Here is a 20,615-nt window from a genome sequence, read left to right as displayed (position 1 = left end):
AAGGGGCCCAGAGGGGGACACAGGAAGGGGCCCAGAGGGGGACACAGGAGGGGGCACAGAGGGGGACACAGGAAATGGCCCAGAGGGGGACACAGGAGGGGGCCCAGAGGGGGACACAGGAGGGGGCACAGAGGGGGACACAGGAAATGGCCCAGAGGGGGACACAGGAAGGGGCCCAGAGGGGGACAAAGGGGTCCAAGAGTAGTCAGAGCAGGCCATAAAGGCGGTACAGAGGGGGACACAAATGGGGCACAAAGGGGAACAAATTGGGCACTGGAGGGGGCACAGAGAGGGACACAAAGGGGGTCACAGAGGGGGACAGAGGGGTGACCTGCCAGCAGCACAGAGTCCGTCATCCTAGCTGGATACAATGTAACAGCCTGTCCTGCATTAGAACAGAGGGGCACAGAGGGGGGCATGGGACGAGGCCAGAAGGGGGCACAGAGGGGGGCACGGGACGAGGCCAGAAGGGGGCACAGAAGGGGCACAGAGGGGGGCACGGGACGAGGCCAGAAGGGGGCACAGAGGGGGCACAGAGGGGGGCACGGGACGAGGCCAGAAGGGGGCACAGAGGGGGCACAGAGGGGGGCACGGGACGAGGCCAGAAGGGGGCACAGAGGGGGCACAGAGGGGGGCACGGGACAAGGCCAGAAGGGGGCACAGAGGGGGCTGGAGACTTGGCTGTGCAGGATCTGTCCTCTCAGCTGGATACAATGTCTGACATGGATACAAAGTAACAGCCTGTCCTGTATTACAGCAGAGGGGGACAGGGGAGGTCCAAAAGGGGGCACAGAGGGGGGACACAGAGGGGGGACAGTGAAGGCTGGAGACCGTCGAGCACTGCCGGATTGTGCACCTGCTGGTGTGAACCTGGCCTAAGTGACGCCATTAACAGGACGGAGCCCCGTAAGATGCCGCCCCCCCCATCCCCTCCACAAATCCCCTAATATTGTGATGCGCTGCCGCACCGTTAACACCTGCTCACGGTGCGGAGGTGGCAGAGCTCGGGGGACCCCGCACACTCACTGCGCCATTACTCCCCTAATCCCCGGGATTAGGGCCACTGCCAAGACTGGGGGGTGCGAGGGCGGAGAGAGGGGCGAAGCAAACGACTGAGGAGGAAGAGCGGCCGCACAATGCACGGATAACCCACAATGCATCACTGCGGGGGGCGCCGCGCACTCAACCAGCGCTGAGAGCGAACAGGAGGCAGGATTGTAGCTGCAGCTCCGGCTGTGACTGGAGTAGGGTGGATACATGGCCCAAACTGGGGATCCGCGAGCCACCAACCAGAATCTACACCTAACACCGATCATAGGAGATCCACTAGGTCCTGAAAGGCCACGCCCCTGCAGAGTAAGTCCGACCCCTGCAGAGTAAGTCCAGTCCACTGCAGACTACATCCGGCCCCCCGCAGACTACGTCCGGCCCCTGCAGACTACGTCCGGCCCCCTGCAGACTACGTCCAGCCCCTGCAGACTACGTCCGGCCCCTGCAGACTACGTCCGGCCCCCTGCAGACTACGTCCGGCCCCTGCAGACTACGTCCGGCCCCTGCAGACTACGTCCGGCCCCCTGCAGACTACGTCCGGCCCCCTGCAGACTACGTCCAGCCCCTGCAGACTACGTCCGGCCCCTGCAGACTACGTCCGGCCCCTGCAGACTACGTCCGGCCCCCTGCAGACTACGTCCGGCCCCCTGCAGACTACGTCCGGCCCCCGCGGATAGACAATAGATAGACATCAGATATGGGCCATATTCTCGGGTTCCCACAATCCCTCCTCGGAGCTCCGGGCTGTTTCGCGGTCACTGGGGCGGGTTTCGCCATTTTCCTATCTCTTCTTGTATCTTTGCGCCACATCCTGAGACTTTTTGTTGCCATAAACCCGTGACCCACGCATCGGTCTTTGCAGGTGTGTGCGATGGTGACGTGTCCTCTGGGGGGTCCCACCTGTACGGCCCCACAAGAGTGATACAAAGTCACTCTCACCCATGGAGTTCAGTGCAGCACTCCGGTCACACAGGGGTTAATCCCCGGGGCTCTCCCTGCCCCCGCTGTGACTGCAGACATCTCATGGGGGGCTGCTGCCATTCACAAGGGATTAGTGAGATAATCCAGATAATCAGGACACATTGTTCAGTTACTGCCTTTCTATGGCTGAAGCCCCCAGAGATTTATTACTGTAAATCCCTGCGGCCAAAGAAATATGGGGGCCGACGATGGGAACTGCGGGGGGCCGACGATGGGAACTGCGGGGGCCGACGATGGGAACTGCGGGGGCCGACGATGGGAACTGCGAGGGCCGACGATGGGAACTGCGGGGGCCGACGATGGGAACTGCGGGGGCCGACGATGGGAACTGCGGGGGCCGACGACGGGAACTGCGGGGGCCGACGATGGGAACTGCGAGGGCCGACGACGGGAACTGCGGGGGGCGACGATGGGAACTGCGGGGGCCGACGATGGGAACTGCGAGGGCCGACGACGGGAACTGCGGGGGCCGACGATGGGAACTGCGAGGGCCGATGATGGGAACTGCGGGGGCCGACGATGGGAATTGTGGGGGCCGACGATGGGAACTGCGGGGGCCGACAATGGGAACTGCGAGGGCCGACGATGGGAACTGCGGGGGCCGACGATGGGAACTGCGGGGGCCGACGATGGGAACTGCGGGGGCCGACGACGGGAACTGCGGGGGCCGACGATGGGAACTGCGAGGGCCGACGACGGGAACTGCGGGGGCCGACGATGGGAACTGCGGGGGCCGACGATGGGAACTGCGAGGGCCGACGACGGGAACTGCGGGGGGCGACGATGGGAACTGCGGGGGCCGACGATGGGAACTGCGAGGGCCGACGACGGGAACTGCGAGGGCCGACGATGGGAACTGCGGGGGCCGACGACGGGAACTGCGGGGGCCGACGATGGGAACTGCGGGGGGCGACGATGGGAACTGCGGGGGCCGACGATGGGAACTGCAGGGGCCGACGATGGGAACTGCGGGGGCGACGATGGGAACTGCGGGGGCCGACGATGGGAGCTGCGGGGGCCGACGATGGGAACTGCGGGGGCGACGATGGGAACTGCGGGGGCCGACGATGGGAGCTGCGGGGGCCGACGATGGGAACTGCGAGGGCCGACGATGGGAAAATGTGCCCAGGTGCAGAGATGACGGCGGTCTGGGGACGCTGCAGCAGGGAGACAAGTTCAGGGGTTGACGTGTTGGAACCCGTTCCTGTGCCTCTTTGGAGAAGCCGCTGATCTCTAGATCCACCAACAACTCTATGTAACTCGGAGATGTTAGTGCCCTGGGAATGAAGACTACAGGGGCCTGGACTCTGGACCCCACACACCAGAACCCGGGGAGCAGGACCGCGGTCACATCCTGTCCCGAAGGCCTCTTCAGTGACCTCAGCCAATGCTCTTACAGGCCATCAAGGTGCAGAGCAAGAGAGCAAAGGAGGCTGGAGTGGAGGCTGGAACGGAGGCTGGAGTGGAGGCTGGAGTGGAGGCTGGAACGGAGGCTGGAGTGGAGGCTGGAGTGGAGGCTGGAATGGAGGCTGGAGTGGAGGCTGGAGTGGAGGCTGGAACGGAGGCTGGAGTGGAGGCTGGAACGGAGGCTGGAACGGAGGCTGGAGTGGAGGCTGGAATGGAGGCTGGAGTGGAGGCTGGGGTGGAGGCTGGAATGGAGGCTGGAGTGGAGGCTGGAACGGAGGCTGGAGTGGAGGCTGGAGTGGAGGCTGGAACGGAGGCTGGAGTGGAGGCTGGAGTGGAGGCTGGAATGGAGGCTGGAGTGGAGGCTGGAGTGGAGGCTGGAACGGAGGCTGGAGTGGAGGCTGGAACGGAGGCTGGAACGGAGGCTGGAGTGGAGGCTGGAGTGGAGGCTGGAATGGAGGCTGGAGTGGAGGCTGGGGTGGAGGCTGGAATGGAGGCTGGAGTGGAGGCTGGAACGGAGGCTGGAGTGGAGGCTGGAACGGAGGCCTGTCCTCTGGAGAAATGACGCCCGCTTAGGTCTTTACGCAATGATAGCCGGAGATTACTCTGGAAAATATGGGGGCTTCATGGGGGAACATGACACTGGATTGTGGGGGATGTCCGGCAGATGTTCTGAAGATGTAAGGTCCACGTCCCGTGATCGCCTCCACTCCTCGGTGCTGTGGCCGCTCATATTGCGCTTCCGTATAATCAGCGCCCTCAGGTCTCGCAGTCAGTGGCGGTGGGTGACGCCGGGCATATGGCGAGCTGCTGCCTCCTGTTAGGCTCCTCCATCCAGGAGCAGCAGTGGGGGAGTCGGAGCGGGGGTGATAGGGGGAGATGGAGGGGTCGGTGCGGGGGGATGGGGGGGGTTGGTGCGGGGATGATAGGGGGGGTCAAGTGGGGGGAGATGGGGGGTCGGTGCAGGGGTGATAGGGGGGGTCAAGCGGGGGGAGATGGGGGGTCGGTGCAGGGAGATGGGGGGGCTGGTGCGGGGAGATGGGGGGAGATTGGGGGGGGGTGATGCGGGGGGGGGGAACACTTAGTCACAGCGCTCGGGGTCACGATTCTTACTGGAATCACACGGGAGCCTGAGATGCCGAGCACATGTAGAGCGTCAGCTCCTCCGCTCACCGGCAGCAGAGCCGCCATCCTATTAAAGAGACAGTACCGGTTTATGTGAATATTAATCATTACATCATGAGACATTTATAACTACTCTGCTTTCCCCACTCCTGTGCTGACTGTCTGTTACAGTGTATCAGTGCAGGCTATCCTCCAGCCATGTATCACAGCAGCTCAGATCTCTCCTGCTCTGAGGGTCTGTTACAGTGTATCAGTGCAGGCTATCCTCCAGCCATGTATCACAGCAGCTCAGATCTCCCCTGCTCTGAGGGTCTGTTACAGTGTATCAGTGCAGGCTATCCTCCAGCCATGTATCACAGCAGCTCAGATCTCCCCTGCTCTGAGGTTCTGTTACAGTGTATCAGTGCAGGCTATCCTCCAGCCATGTATCACAGCAGCTCAGATCTCCTCTGCCCTGAGGGTCTGTTACAGTGTATCAGTGCAGGCTATCCTCCAGCCATGTATCACAGCAGCTCAGATCTCCCCTGCTCTGAGGTTCTGTTACAGTGTATCAGTGCAGGCTATCCTCCAGCCATGTATCACAGCAGCTCAGATCTCCCCTGCTCTGAGGTTCTGTTACAGTGTATCAGTGCAGGCTATCCTCCAACCATGTATCACAGCAGCTTAGATCTCCCCTGCTCTGAGGGTCTGTTACAGTATATCAGTGCAGGCTATCCTCCAGCCATGTATCACAGCAGCTCAGATCTCCTCTGCCCTGAGGGTCTGTTACAGTGTATCAGTGCAGGCTATCCTCCAACCATGTATCACAGCAGCTCAGATCTCCTCTGCTCTGAGGGTCTGTTACAGTATATCAGTGCAGGCTATCCTCCAGCCATGTATCACAGCAGCTCAGATCTCCCCTGCTCTGAGGGTCTGTTACAGTGTATCAGTGCAGGCTATCCTCCAGCCATGTATCACAGCAGCTCAGATCTCCTCTGCCCTGAGGGTCTGTTACAGTGTATCAGTGCAGGCTATCCTCCAGCCATGTATCACAGCAGCTCAGATCTCCCCTGCTCTGAGGGTCTGTTACAGTGTATCAGTGCAGGCTATCCTCCAGCCATGTATCACAGCAGCTCAGATCTCCCCTGCTCTGAGGTTCTGTTACAGTGTATCAGTGCAGGCTATCCTCCAGCCATGTATCACAGCAGCTCAGATCTCCCCTGCTGTGAGGGTCTGTTACAGTATATCAGTGCAGGCTATCCTCCAGCCATGTATCACAGCAGCTCAGATCTCCCCTGCTCTGAGGTTCTGTTACAGTGTATCAGTGCAGGCTATCCTCCAGCCATGTATCACAGCAGCTCAGATCTCCCCTGCTCTGAGGGTCTGTTACAGTGTATCAGTGCAGGCTATCCTCCAGCCATGTATCACAGCAGCTCAGATCTCCCCTGCTCTGAGGGTCTGTTACAGTGTATCAGTGCAGGCTATCCTCCAGCCATGTATCACAGCAGCTCAGCTCTCCCCTGCTGTGAGGGTCTGTTACAGTGTATCAGTGCAGGCTATCCTCCAGCCATGTATCACAGCAGCTCAGATCTCCCCTGCTCTGAGGGTCTGTTACAGTGTATCAGTGCAGGCTATCCTCCAGCCATGTATCACAGCAGCTCAGATCTCCCCTGCTCTGAGGATCTGTTACAGTGTATCAGTGCAGGCTATCCTCCAGCCATGTATCACAGCAGCTCAGATCTCCCCTGCTCTGAGGGTCTGTTACAGTGTATCAGTGCAGGCTATCCTCCAGCCATGTATCACAGCAGCTCAGATCTCCCCTGCTCTGAGGGTCTGTTACAGTGTATCAGTGCAGGCTATCCTCCAGCCATGTATCACAGCAGCTCAGATCTCCCCTGCTCTGAGGATCTGTTACAGTGTATCAGTGCAGGCTATCCTCCAGCCATGTATCACAGCAGCTCAGATCTCCCCTGCTCTGAGGGTCTGTTACAGTGTATCAGTGCAGGCTATCCTCCAGCCATGTATCACAGCAGCTCAGATGTCTCCTGCTCTGAGGGTCTGTTACAGTGTATCAGTGCAGGCTATCCTCCAGCCATGTATCACAGCAGCTCAGATCTCCCCTGCTCTGAGGGTCTGTTACAGTGTATCAGTGCAGGCTATCCTCCAGCCATGTATCACAGCAGCTCAGATCTCCCCTGCTCTGAGGATCTGTTACAGTGTATCAGTGCAGGCTATCCTCCAGCCATGTATCACAGCAGCTCAGATCTCCCCTGCTCTGAGGGTATGTTACACTGTATCAGTGCAGGCTATCCTCCAGCCATGTATCACAGCAGCTCAGATCTCCCCTGCTCTGAGGTTCTGTTACAGTGTATCAGTGCAGGCTATCCTCCAGCCATGTATCACAGCAGCTCAGATCTCCCCTGCTCTGAGGGTCTGTTACAGTGTATCAGTGCAGGCTATCCTCCAGCCATGTATCACAGCAGCTCAGATCTCCCCTGCTGTGAGGGTCTGTTACAGTGTATCAGTGCAGGCTATCCTCCAGCCATGTATCACAGCAGCTCAGATCTCCCCTGCTGTGAGGGTATGTTACAGTGTATCAGTGCCGGCTATCCTCCAGCCATGTATCACAGCAGCTCAGATCTCCCCTGCTCTGAGGATCTGTTACAGTGTATCAGTGCAGGCTATCCTCCAGCCATGTATCACAGCAGCTCAGATCTCCCCTGCTCTGAGGGTCTGTTACAGTGTGTCATTGCAGGCTATCCTCCAGCCATGTATCACAGCAGCTGAGATCTCCCCTACTCTGAGGGTCTGTTACAGTGTATCAGTGCAGGCTATCCTCCAGCCATGTATCACAGCAGCTCAGATCTCCCCTGCTCTGAGGGTCTGTTACAGTGTGTCAGTGCAGGCTATCCTCCAGCCATGTATCACAGCAGCTCAGATCTCCCCTGCTGTGAGGGTCTGTTACAGTGTATCAGTGCAGGCTATCCTCCAGCCATGTATCACAGCAGCTCAGATCTCCCCTGCTCTGAGGTTCTGTTACAGTGTATCAGTGCAGGCTATCCTCCAGCCATGTATCACAGCAGCTCAGATCTCCCCTGCTCTGAGGGTCTGTTACAGTGTATCAGTGCAGGCTATCCTCCAGCCATGTATCACAGCAGCTCAGATCTCCCCTGCTGTGAGGGTCTGTTACAGTGTATCAGTGCAGGCTATCCTCCAGCCATGTATCACAGCAGCTCAGATCTCCCCTGCTCTGAGGGTCTGTTACAGTGTATCAGTGCAGGCTATCCTCCAGCCATGTATCACAGCAGCTCAGATCTCCCCTGCTCTGAGGATCTGTTACAGTGTATCAGTGCAGGCTATCCTCCAGCCATGTATCACAGCAGCTCAGATCTCCCCTGCTCTGAGGGTATGTTACACTGTATCAGTGCAGGCTATCCTCCAGCCATGTATCACAGCAGCTCAGATCTCCCCTGCTCTGAGGTTCTGTTACAGTGTATCAGTGCAGGCTATCCTCCAGCCATGTATCACAGCAGCTCAGATCTCCCCTGCTCTGAGGGTCTGTTACAGTGTATCAGTGCAGGCTATCCTCCAGCCATGTATCACAGCAGCTCAGATGTCTCCTGCTCTGAGGGTCTGTTACAGTGTATCAGTGCAGGCTATCCTCCAGCCATGTATCACAGCAGCTCAGATCTCCTCTGCCCTGAGGGTCTGTTACAGTGTATCAGTGCAGGCTATCCTCCAGCCATGTATCACAGCAGCTCAGATCTCCCCTGCTCTGAGGTTCTGTTACAGTGTATCAGTGCAGGCTATCCTCCAGCCATGTATCACAGCAGCTCAGATCTCCCCTGCTCTGAGGTTCTGTTACAGTGTATCAGTGCAGGCTATCCTCCAACCATGTATCACAGCAGCTTAGATCTCCCCTGCTCTGAGGGTCTGTTACAGTATATCAGTGCAGGCTATCCTCCAGCCATGTATCACAGCAGCTCAGATCTCCTCTGCCCTGAGGGTCTGTTACAGTGTATCAGTGCAGGCTATCCTCCAACCATGTATCACAGCAGCTCAGATCTCCTCTGCTCTGAGGGTCTGTTACAGTATATCAGTGCAGGCTATCCTCCAGCCATGTATCACAGCAGCTCAGATCTCCCCTGCTCTGAGGGTCTGTTACAGTGTATCAGTGCAGGCTATCCTCCAGCCATGTATCACAGCAGCTCAGATCTCCTCTGCCCTGAGGGTCTGTTACAGTGTATCAGTGCAGGCTATCCTCCAGCCATGTATCACAGCAGCTCAGATCTCCCCTGCTCTGAGGGTCTGTTACAGTGTATCAGTGCAGGCTATCCTCCAGCCATGTATCACAGCAGCTCAGATCTCCCCTGCTCTGAGGTTCTGTTACAGTGTATCAGTGCAGGCTATCCTCCAGCCATGTATCACAGCAGCTCAGATCTCCCCTGCTGTGAGGGTCTGTTACAGTGTATCAGTGCAGGCTATCCTCCAGCCATGTATCACAGCAGCTCAGATCTCCCCTGCTCTGAGGTTCTGTTACAGTGTATCAGTGCAGGCTATCCTCCAGCCATGTATCACAGCAGCTCAGATCTCCCCTGCTCTGAGGGTCTGTTACAGTGTATCAGTGCAGGCTATCCTCCAGCCATGTATCACAGCAGCTCAGATCTCCCCTGCTCTGAGGGTCTGTTACAGTGTATCAGTGCAGGCTATCCTCCAGCTATGTATCACAGCAGCTGAGATCTCCCCTGCTCTGAGGGTCTGTTGCAGTGTATCAGTGCAGGCTATCCTCCAGCCATGTATCACAGCAGCTCAGATCTCCCCTGCTTTGAGGGTCTGTTACAGTGTATCAGTGCAGGCTATCCTCCAGCCATGTATCACAGCAGCTCAGATCTCCCCTGCTCTGAGGGTCTGTTACAGTGTATCAGTGCAGGCTATCCTCCAGCCATGTATCACAGCAGCTCAGATCTCCCCTGCTCTGAGGGTCTGTTACAGTGTATCAGTGCAGGCTATCCTCCAGCTATGTATCACAGCAGCTATAATCTCTCCTGCTCTGAGGGTCTGTTACAGTGTATCAGTGCAGGCTATCCTCCAGCCATGTATCACAGCAGCTCAGATCTCCCCTGCTCTGAGGGTCTGTTACAGTGTATCAGTGCAGGCTATCCTCCAGCCATGTATCACAGCAGCTCAGATTTCCCCTGCTCTGAGGGTCTGTTACAGTGTATCAGTGCAGGCGGTCACTTGCAGGGAATCCTGTAGCCGGGGAACAGGTATTAGCCCCGGATCTGCTCGGGGTTCGCGGTCGCAGGCAGGAGCGGGTTTGCAGATGCCGGCCTCTGGTGGCAGAAAGCTGATGGCGACTTCCATTGTATAATTACTCCTGGCTGCTCCACGTCAGGTGAATGCAGAACATCACGAGGCCGACTGGCAGTGACGTGGTTAATGCCCATATCTATGATAATCAGCAGGGACACAGGAGAGCGGTGCTGCAGGTCACAGCATGGCGGACGCTCTTCATCCAGTCACTTAGAACTAGCGCAGACCGTTTTTATTGTGAAGTGTGAGGCTGAGAAAAGGCAGGGAAGGTCTGGAAGCCGCAGCCGCACAGCAGAGCTGAGTGTGCACCGCCCGACGTTCCCGGGATGAGCAGGACCCCAATCATCACATTCACAGAGAGCGGAGAGGTTGGGGCGCAACGTCTGAACCACGTACCTGCCAGTGTGATATTAGATTGTAAGCTCCGGGGTCAGGGATGGGGGGAGAGGGGTATATCGAGTAATGGACGTGTGTATATCAGGTGCTGTCACTGCTGGGGACCCCCACACTACATCGGGCCCCTCCACCAGCACAGCTCCAACCAAACAAGAAACATACACCAAACCCCGCTCCTCTTGCAGCCTCCGCACGGCTTACCGTGTGAGCGATCCTCAGTGCCGCCTGTCAGCTCATCAACCGAGCGCTGCTCCGGGGGACACGTCTGCAGCTGTGAATACCTGCACAAAAAGGAACGAAGAGAAGATTACACTGGGGGGACTATGGTGACGGCCAATAAACAGGCTACCAGAGGCCTGACAACTCACACTGGACTGACAACTGACCCAAAACTGACCACGGACTGACAGCAGACACCAGACTGACAGCACACACCGGACTGACAGCACACACCGGACTGACAGCACACACCAGACTGAAAGCACACACCGGACTGATAAGTGACTCCGGACTGACAGCAGACACCGGACTGACAGCAGACACCGGACTGACAGCACACACCGGACTGACAGCACACACCGGACTGACAGCAGACACCGGACTGACAGCAGACACCGGACTGACAGCACACACCGGACTGACAACTCACACTGGACTGATAAATGATTCAGGACTGACAGCAGACACCGGACTGATAAGTGACTCCGGACTGACAGCACACACCGGACTGACAGCAGACACCGGACTGACAGCAGACACCGGACTGATAAGTGACCCTGGACTGACAGCACACACCGGACTGACAGCAGACACCGGACTGACAGCAGACACCGGACTGATAAGTGACTCCGGACTGACAGCACACACCGGACTGACAGCAGACACCGGACTGACAGCAGACACCGGACTGATAAGTGACTCCGGACTGACAGCACACACCGGACTGACAGCAGACACCGGACTGATAAGTGACCCTGGACTGACACCAGACACCGGACTGACAGCAGACACCGGACTGATAAGTGACTCCGGACTGACAGCAGACACCGGACTGATAAGTGACCCTGGACTGACAGCAGACACCAGACTGATAAGTGACCCCGGACTGACAGCAGACACCGGACTGATAAGTGACCCTGGACTGACAGCAGACACCGGACTGATAAGTGACTCTGGACTGACAGCAGACACCGGACTGATAAGTGACCCTGGACTGACAGCAGACACCGGACTGACAGCAGACACCGGACTGATAAGTGACTCCGGACTGACAGCAGACACCGGACTGATAAGTGACCCTGGACTGACAGCAGACACCGGACTGACAGCAGACACCGGACTGATAAGTGACTCTGGACTGACAGCAGACACCGGACTGATAAGTGACCCTGGACTGACACCAGACACCGGACTGACAGCAGACACCGGACTGATAAGTGACTCCGGACTGACAGCAGACACCGGACTGATAAGTGACCCTGGACTGACAGCAGACACCAGACTGATAAGTGACCCCGGACTGACAGCAGACACCGGACTGATAAGTGACCCTGGACTGACAGCAGACACCGGACTGATAAGTGACTCTGGACTGACAGCAGACACCGGACTGATAAGTGACCCCGGACTGACAGCAGACACCGGACTGACAGCAGACACCGGACTGACAGCACACACCGGACTGATAAGTGACTCTGGACTGACAGCAGACACCAGACTGATAAGTGACACCGGACTGATAAGTGACTCTGGACTGATAAGTGACCCTGGACTGACAGCAGACACCAGACTGATAAGTGACACCGGACTGATAAGTGACTCTGGACTGATAAGTGACCCTGGACTGACAGCAGACACCAGACTGATAAGTGACACCGGACTGATAAGTGACCCTGGACTGACAGCAGACACCGGACTGATAAGTGACCCTGGACTGATAAGTGACTCCGGACTGACAGCAGACACCGGACTGATAAGTGACCCTGGACTGATAAGTGACCCCGGACTGACAGCAGACACCGGACTGATAAGTGACCCCGGACTGACAGCAGACACCGGACTGATAAGTGACCCTGGACTGATAAGTGACCCCGGACTGACAGCAGACACCGGACTGACAGCAGACACCGGACTGATAAGTGACCCTGGACTGACAGCAGACACCGGACTGACAGCAGACACCGGACTGATAAGTGACCCTGGACTAATAAGTGACCCTGGACTGACAGCAGACACCGGACTGATAAGTGACCCTGGACTGATAAGTGACTCCGGACTGACAGCAGACACCGGACTGACAGCAGACACCGGACTGATAAGTGACCCTGGACTGACAGCAGACACCGGACTGATAAGAGACCCTGGACTGACAGCAGGCACCGGACTGATAAGTGACCCTGGACTAATAAGTGACCCTGGACTGACAGCAGACACCGGACTGACAGCAGACACCGGACTGATAAGTGACCCTGGACTGATAAGTGACCCTGGACTGACAGCAGACACCGGACTGATAAGTGACCCTGGACTGACAGCAGGCACCGGACTGATAAGAGGCCCTGGACTGACAGCAGACACCGGACTGATAAGTGACCCCGGACTGACAGCAGACAGCGGACTGATAAGTGACCCTGGAATGACAGCAGACACCGGACTGATAAGAGACCCTGGACTGACAGCAGACACCGGACTGATAAGTGACCCTGGACTAACAGCAGACACCGGACTGACAGCAGACACCGGACTGATAAGAGACCCTGGACTGACAGCAGACACCGGACTGATAAGTGACCCTGGACTGACAGCAGACACCGGACTGATAAGTGACCCTGGACTGACAGCAGACACCGGACTGATAAGTGACCCTGGACTGACAGCAGACACCGGACTGATAAGTGACCCTGGACTGACAGCAGACACCGGACTGATAAGTGACCCTGGACTGACAGCAGACACCGGACTGATAAGTGACCCTGGACTGACAGCAGACACCGGACTGATAAGTGACCCTGGACTGACAGCAGACACCGGACTGATAAGAGACCCTGGACTGACAGCAGACACCGGACTGATAAGTGACCCTGGACTGACAGCAGACACCGGACTGATAAGTGACCCTGGACTGACAGCAGACACCGGACTGATAAGTGACCCTGGACTGACAGCAGACACCGGACTGATAAGTGACCCTGGACTGACAGCAGACACCGGACTGATAAGTGACCCTGGACTGACAGCAGACACCGGACTGATAAGTGACCCCGGACTGACAGCAGACACCGGACTGATAAGTGACCCCGGACTGACAGCAGACACCGGACTGATAAGTGACCCCGGACTGACAGCAGACACCGGACTGATAAGTGACCCTGGACTGACAGCAGACACCGGACTGATAAGTGACCCTGGACTGACAGCAGACACCGGACTGATAAGTGACCCTGGACTGACAGCACACACCGGACTGATAAGTGACCCTGGACTGACAGCAGACACCGGACTGATAAGTGACCCTGGACTGACAGCACACACCGGACTGATAAGTGACCCTGGACTGACAGCAGACACCGGACTGATAAGTGACCCTGGACTGACAGCAGACACCGGACTGATAAGTGACCCCGGACTGACAGCAGACACCGGACTGATAAGTGACCCCGGACTGACAGCAGACACCGGACTGATAAGTGACCCTGGACTGACAGCAGACACCGGACTGATAAGTGACCCTGGACTGACAGCACACACCGGACTGATAAGTGACCCTGGACTGACAGCAGACACCGGACTGATAAGTGACCCCGGACTGACAGCAGACACCGGACTGATAAGTGACCCTGGACTGACAGCAGACACCGGACTGATAAGTGACCCTGGACTGACAGCAGACACCGGACTGATAAGTGACCCTGGACTGACAGCAGACACCGGACTGATAAGTGACCCCGGACTGACAGCAGACACCGGACTGATAAGTGACCCTGGACTGACAGCAGACACCGGACTGATAAGTGACCCTGGACTGACAGCAGACACCGGACTGATAAGTGACCCTGGACTGACAGCACACACCGGACTGATAAGTGACTCTGGACTGACAGCAGACACCGGACTGATAAGTGACCCTGGACTGACAGCAGACACCGGACTGATAAGTGACCCTGGACTGACAGCACACACCGGACTGATAAGTGACCCTGGACTGACAGCAGACACCGGACTGATAAGTGACCCTGGACTGACAGCAGACACCGGACTGATAAGTGACCCCGGACTGACAGCAGACACCGGACTGATAAGTGACCCTGGACTGACAGCAGACACCGGACTGATAAGTGACCCTGGACTGACAGCAGACACCGGACTGATAAGTGACCCTGGACTGACAGCAGACACCGGACTGATAAGTGACCCTGGACTGACAGCAGACACAGAAGTAATCTCTATACCCAGGTCATTGCTAATGCTGCAGATTTGCATCTGTTCTGTCTTTTCTCTATCTATTATCTCTTTGTCTCTTCTTTCTGTCCTGTTTCTGTCCTGTCTCTGTCCTGTCTCTGCTGCCTCCTCTGTGCACTCTGTCCTGTCTCTGTCCTGTCTCTGCTGTCTCCTCTGTCCTCTCTCTGTCCTGTCTCTGTCCTGTCTCTGCTGCCTCCTCTGTGCACTCTGTCCTGTCTCTGTCCTGTCTCTGCTGTCTCCTCTGTCCTCTCTCTGTCCTGTCTCTGTCCTGTCTCTGCTGCCTCCTCTGTGCACTCTGTCCTGTCTCTGCTGCCTCCTCTGTGCACTCTGTCCTGTCTCTGTCCTGTCTCTGCTGTCTCCTCTGTCCTCTCTCTGTCCTGTCTCTGTCCTGTCTCTGCTGTCTCCTCTGTGCACTCTGTCCTGTCTCTGACCTGTCTCTGCTGTCTCCTCTGTCCTCTCTCTGTCCTGTCTCTGTCCTGTCTCTGCTGCCTCCTCTGTGCACTCTGTCCTGTCTATGTCCTGTCTCTGCTGTCTCCTCTGTCCTCTCTCTGTCCTGTCTCTGTCCTGTCTCTGTTGCCTCCTCTGTGCACTCTGTTTGTCACTATCCTGTCTCTGCTGTATCCTCTGTGCACTCTGTCCTGTCTCTGTCCTGTCTCTGCTGCCTCCTCTGTGCACTCTGTCCTGTCTCTGTCTTGTCTTTGCTGTCTCCTCTGTGCACTCTGTCCTGTCTCTGTCTCCTCTGTGCACTCTCTCCTGTCTCTGTCCTGTCTCTGTCTCCTCTGTGCACTCTGTCTTGTCTCTGTCCTGTCTCTGTCCTGTCTCCTCTGTGCACTCTGTCCTGTCTCTGTCCTGTCTCTGCTGTCTCCTCTGTGCCCTCTGTCCTGTCTCTGCTGTCTCCTCTGTGCACTCTGTCCTGTCTCCTCTGTGCACTCTGTCCTGTCTCTGTCCTGTCTCCTCTGTGCACTCTGTCCTGTCTCTGCTGTCTCCTCTGTGCACTCTGTCCTGTCTCTGCTGTCTCCTCTGTGCACTCTGTCCTGTCTCTGCTGTCTCCTCTGTGCACTCTGTGCTGTCTCTGTCCTGTCTCCTCTGTGCACTCTGTCCTGTCTCTGCTGTCTCCTCTGTGCACTCTGTCCTGTCTCTGCTGTCTCCTCTGTGCACTCTGTCCTGTCTCTGCTGTCTCCTCTGTGCACTCTGTCCTGTCTCTGCTGTCTCCTCTGTGCACTCTGTCCTGTCTCTGCTGTCTCCTCTGTGCACTCTGTCCTGTCTCTGCTGTCTCCTCTGTGCACTCTGTCCTGTCTCTGCTGTCTCCTCTGTGCACTCTGTCCTGTCTCTGCTGTCTCCTCTGTGCACTCTGTCCTGTCTCTGCTGTCTCCTCTGTGCACTCTGTCCTGTCTCTGCTGTCTCCTCTGTGCACTCTGTCCTGTCTCTGCTGTCTCCTCTGTGCACTCTGTCCTGTCTCTGCTGTCTCCTCTGTGCACTCTGTCCTGTCTCTGCTGTCTCCTCTGTGCACTCTGTCCTGTCTCTGCTGTCTCCTCTGTGCACTCTGTCCTGTCTCTGCTGTCTCCTCTGTGCACTCTGTCCTGTCTCCTCTGTCCTGTCTCTGTCCTGTCTCTGTCCTGTCTCTGTCCTGTCTCTGCTGTCTCCTCTGTGCACTCTGTCCTGTCTCTGCTGTCTCCTCTGTCCTCTGTCCTGTCTCTGCTGCCTCCTCTGTGCACTCTGTCCTGTCTCTGCTGCCTCCTCTGTGCACTCTGTCCTGTCTCCTCTGTCCTGTCTCTGTCCTGTCTCTGTCCTGTCTCTGCTGCCTCCTCTGTGCACTCTGTCCTGTCTCTGCTGTCTCCTCTGTGCACTCTGTCCTGTCTCCTCTGTCCTGTCTCTGTCCTGTCTCTGTCCTGTCTCTGCTGTCTCCTCTGTGCACTCTGTCCTGTCTCTGCTGTCTCCTCTGTCCTGTCTCTGTCCTGTCTCTGCTGCCTCCTCTGTGCACTCTGTCCTGTCTCTGCTGTCTCCTCTGTGCACTCTGTCCTGTCTCCTCTGTCCTGTCTCCTCTGTCCTGTCTCTGTCCTGTCTCTGTCCTGTCTCTGTCCTGTCTCTGTCCTGTCTCTGCTGTCTCCTCTGTGCACTCTGTCCTGTCTCTGTCCTGTCTCTGTCCTGTCTCTGTCCTGTCTCCTCTGTGCACTCTGTCCTGTCTCTGTCCTGTCTCCTCTGTGCACTCTGTCCTGTCTCTGTCCTGTCTCTGTCCTGTCTCTGCTCTCCTCCTGTATATACTCTGTTGCTGCGCCAGATCCTGAGCGTTCCCCGAGGAGAGGAAACAGATTTATCCTCGGCCCCGACAAATCCGACGTGTCCTCATCACAGGGAGGAAAGCTACAGACAGCACTGCAGAGCATCGTTCCTGCACACTTATACACCCTGCAGACTATTACACCACTGACCTCTCTGCAGAGCATCGCTCCTCCACCTCCTGACAGATACATAGTGATATATCCTGCAGATTATTACACCGCTGACCTCTCTGCAGAGCATCGCTCCTCCACCTCCTGACAGATACATAGTGATATATCCTGCAGATTATTACACCGCTGACCTCTACAGATATGCAGAGCATCCCTCCTCTATCTCCTGAAATGATACATAGTGATATACCCTGCAGATATTGAGATTCTGCAGAGCATCGCTCCTCCACCTCCTGACAGATACATAGTGATATATCCTGCAGATTATTACACCACTGACCTCTCTGCAGAGCATCGCTCCTTTTGACAGATACATATATACCCTGCAGATATCAGATCCGATAAGGGCCGTGCATGAGTTGCTGGCGGGAGGTGATGGACGAGCCGCAGGGAATGTGCCGTCATGGCGGCCGCTCCGGCAGGTGAGGGATCGCGGGAAGAGCCGGTGACAGCGGAGACAAAGCGATAAGTGGCGATGAGACGTCTGGTGTTATCGCATCGTGCGGACATCGCTCCTCGCCAGTGACACCGGTCCTCAGCGTACGAGCTGCTCCGCCATTTATCACACAGACCTTCACCCGCTCCACATCTGAGCATCAATCACCTGAAATCACACAGGACCCCGAGCCGCAGAGACCCCCACATGCTGCAAGAGACAACATACAAGAGGGGGCCACACCGAATACAGGCGCAAATTACTAGAGAGAGGGCTAGAGGGAGCGTCAGGGCTATGGCTGGGGGTAAGGTCAGGACTATGGCTGGGGCTAAGGTCAGGACTATGGCTGGGGCTAAGGTCAGGACTATGGCTAGGGCTAAGGTCAGGACTATGGCTAGGGCTAAGGTCAGGACTATGGCTGGGGCTAAGGTCAGGACTATGGCTGAGGCTAAGGTCAGGACTATGGCTGGGGCTAAGGTCAGAACTATGGCTGGGGCTAAGGTCAGGACTATGGCTAGGGCTAAGGTCAGGACTATGGCTGGGGCTAAGGTCAGGACTATGGCTGGGGCTAAGGTCAGGACTATGGCTGAGGCTAAGGTCAGGACTATGGCTGGGGCTAAGGTCAGGACTATGGCTGAGGCTAAGGTCAGGACTATGGCTGGGGCTAAGGTCAGGGCTATGGCTGGGGCTAAGGTCAGGACTATGGCTGGGGCTAAGGTCAGGGCTATGGCTGAGGCTAAGGTCAGGACTATGGCTGGGGCTAAGGTCAGGGCTATGGCTGGGGCTAAGGTCAGGACTATGGCTGAGGCTAAGGTCAGGGCTATGGCTGAGGCTAAGGTCAGGACTATGGCTGGGGCTAAGGTCAGGACTATGGCTGGGGCTAAGGTCAGGACTATGGCTGGGGCTAAGGTCAGGACTATGGCTAGAGGGAGCGTCAGGACTATGGCTGGGGCTAAGGTCAGGACTATGGCTGGGGCTAAGGTCAGGACTATGGCTAGGGCTAAGGTCAGGACTATGGCTGGGGCTAAGGTCAGGACTATGGCTGAGGCTAAGGTCAGGACTATGGCTGGGGCTAAGGTCAGGGCTATGGCTGGGGCTAAGGTCAGGACTATGGCTGAGGCTAAGGTCAGGGCTATGGCTGGGGCTAAGGTCAGGACTATGGCTGGGGCTAAGGTCAGAACTATGGCTGGGGCTAAGGTCAGGACTATGGCTGGGGCTAAGGTCAGGACTATGGCTGGGGCTAAGGTCAGGGCTATGGCTGGGGCTAAGGTCAGGACTATGGCTGGGGCTAAGGTCAGGGCTATGGCTGAGGCTAAGGTCAGGACTATGGCTGGGGCTAAGGTCAGGACTATGGCTGAGGCTAAGGTCAGGGCTATGGCTGGGGCTAAGGTCAGGACTATGGCTGAGGCTAAGGTCAGGGCTATGGCTGGGGCTAAGGTCAGGACTATGGCTGGGGCTAAGGTCAGGACTATGGCTGGGGCTAAGGTCAGGACTATGGCTGGGGCTAAGGTCAGGGCTATGGCTGGGGCTAAGGTCAGGACTATGGCTGAGGCTAAGGTCAGGACTATGGCTGGGGCTAAGGTCAGGACTATGGCTGGGGCTAAGGTCAGGACTATGGCTGGGGCTAAGGTCAGGACTATGGCTGGGGCTAAGGTCAGGGCTATGGCTGGGGCTAAGGTCAGGACTATGGCTGGGGCTAAGGTCAGGACTATGGCTGGGGCTAAGGTCAGGACTATGGCTGGGGCTAAGGTCAGGGCTATGGCTGGGGCTAAGGTCAGGACTATGGCTGGGGCTAAGGTCAGGGCTATGGCTGAGGCTAAGGTCAGGACTATGGCTGGGGCTAAGGTCAGGGCTATGGCTGGGGCTAAGGTCAGGGCTATGGCTGAGGCTAAGGTCAGGACTATGGCTGGGGCTAAGGTCAGGACTATGGCTGGGGCTAAGGTCAGGACTATGGCTGAGGCTAAGGTCAGGACTATGGCTGGGGCTAAGGTCAGGACTATGGCTGGGGCTAAGGTCAGGACTATGGCTGGGGCTAAGGTCAGGACTATGGCTGGGGCTAAGGTCAGGACTATGGCTGGGGCTAAGGTCAGGACTATGGCTGAGGCTAAGGTCAGGACTATGGCTGGGGCTAAGGTCAGGACTATGGCTGGGGCTAAGGTCAGGGCTATGGCTGGGGCTAAGGTCAGGACTATGGCTGGGGCTAAGGTCAGGGCTATGGCTGGGGCTAAGGTCAGGGCTATGGCTGGGGCTAAGGTCAGGGACTATGGCTGGGGCTAAGGTCAGGACTATGGCTGGGGCTAAGGTCAGGACTATGGCTGGGGCTAAGGTCAGGGCTATGGCTGAGGCTAAGGTCAGGACTATGGCTGGGGCTAAGGTCAGGACTATGGCTGGGGCTAAGGTCAGGACTATGGCTGGGGCTAAGATCAGGACTATGGCTGGGGCTAAGGTCAGGGCTATGGCTGAGGCTAAGGTCAGGACTATGGCTGGGGCTAAGGTCAGGACTATGGCTGGGGCTAAGGTCAGGACTATGGCTGGGGCTAAGGTCAGGACTATGGCTGGGGCTAAGGTCAGGGCTATGGCTGAGGCTAAGGTCAGGACTATGGCTGGGGCTAAGGTCAGGACTATGGCTGGGGCTAAGGTCAGGACTATGGCTGGGGCTAAGGTCAGGACTATGGCTGGGGCTAAGGTCAGGACTATGGCTGGGGCTAAGGTCAGGACTATGGCTGGGGCTAAGGTCAGGACTATGGCTGAGGCTAAGGTCAGGGCTATGGCTGGGGCTAAGGTCAGGACTATGGCTGGGGCTAAGGTCAGGACTATGGCTGGGGCTAAGGTCAGGACTATGGCTGGGGCTAAGGTCAGGGCTATGGCTGGGGCTAAGGTCAGGACTATGGCTGAGGCTAAGGTCAGGACTATGGCTGGGGCTAAGGTCAGGACTATGGCTGGGGCTAAGGTCAGGACTATGGCTGGGGCTAAGGTCAGGACTATGGCTGGGGCTAAGGTCAGGGCTATGGCTGGGGCTAAGG

The 20,615-nt window shown here is 57.0% G+C and overlaps 1 protein-coding gene across 4 annotated transcripts in view; it reads right to left on the bottom strand.

Annotated features, from left to right (window-relative positions):
* CNTFR (ciliary neurotrophic factor receptor) overlaps positions 1-20,615 on the bottom strand; it is a 624,317-nt gene that overhangs the window by 344,038 nt on the left and 259,664 nt on the right. For all 4 annotated transcript variants that reach the window (XM_075330032.1, XM_075330023.1, XM_075330008.1 and 1 more), the window contains one exon: positions 10,450-10,529. The gene's annotated coding sequence lies outside the window, so the exon portion shown is untranslated. The remainder of the gene's footprint in view (positions 1-10,449; positions 10,530-20,615) is intronic.

Source organism: Anomaloglossus baeobatrachus, chromosome 1 (genome assembly GCF_048569485.1).
Source record: "Anomaloglossus baeobatrachus isolate aAnoBae1 chromosome 1, aAnoBae1.hap1, whole genome shotgun sequence".
In the NCBI taxonomy this organism is placed as follows: Eukaryota; Metazoa; Chordata; class Amphibia; order Anura; family Aromobatidae; genus Anomaloglossus; species Anomaloglossus baeobatrachus.
The sequence above is the reverse complement of the archived record's forward strand: the minus strand, read 5'-3'. Positions and strand labels throughout refer to the sequence as shown.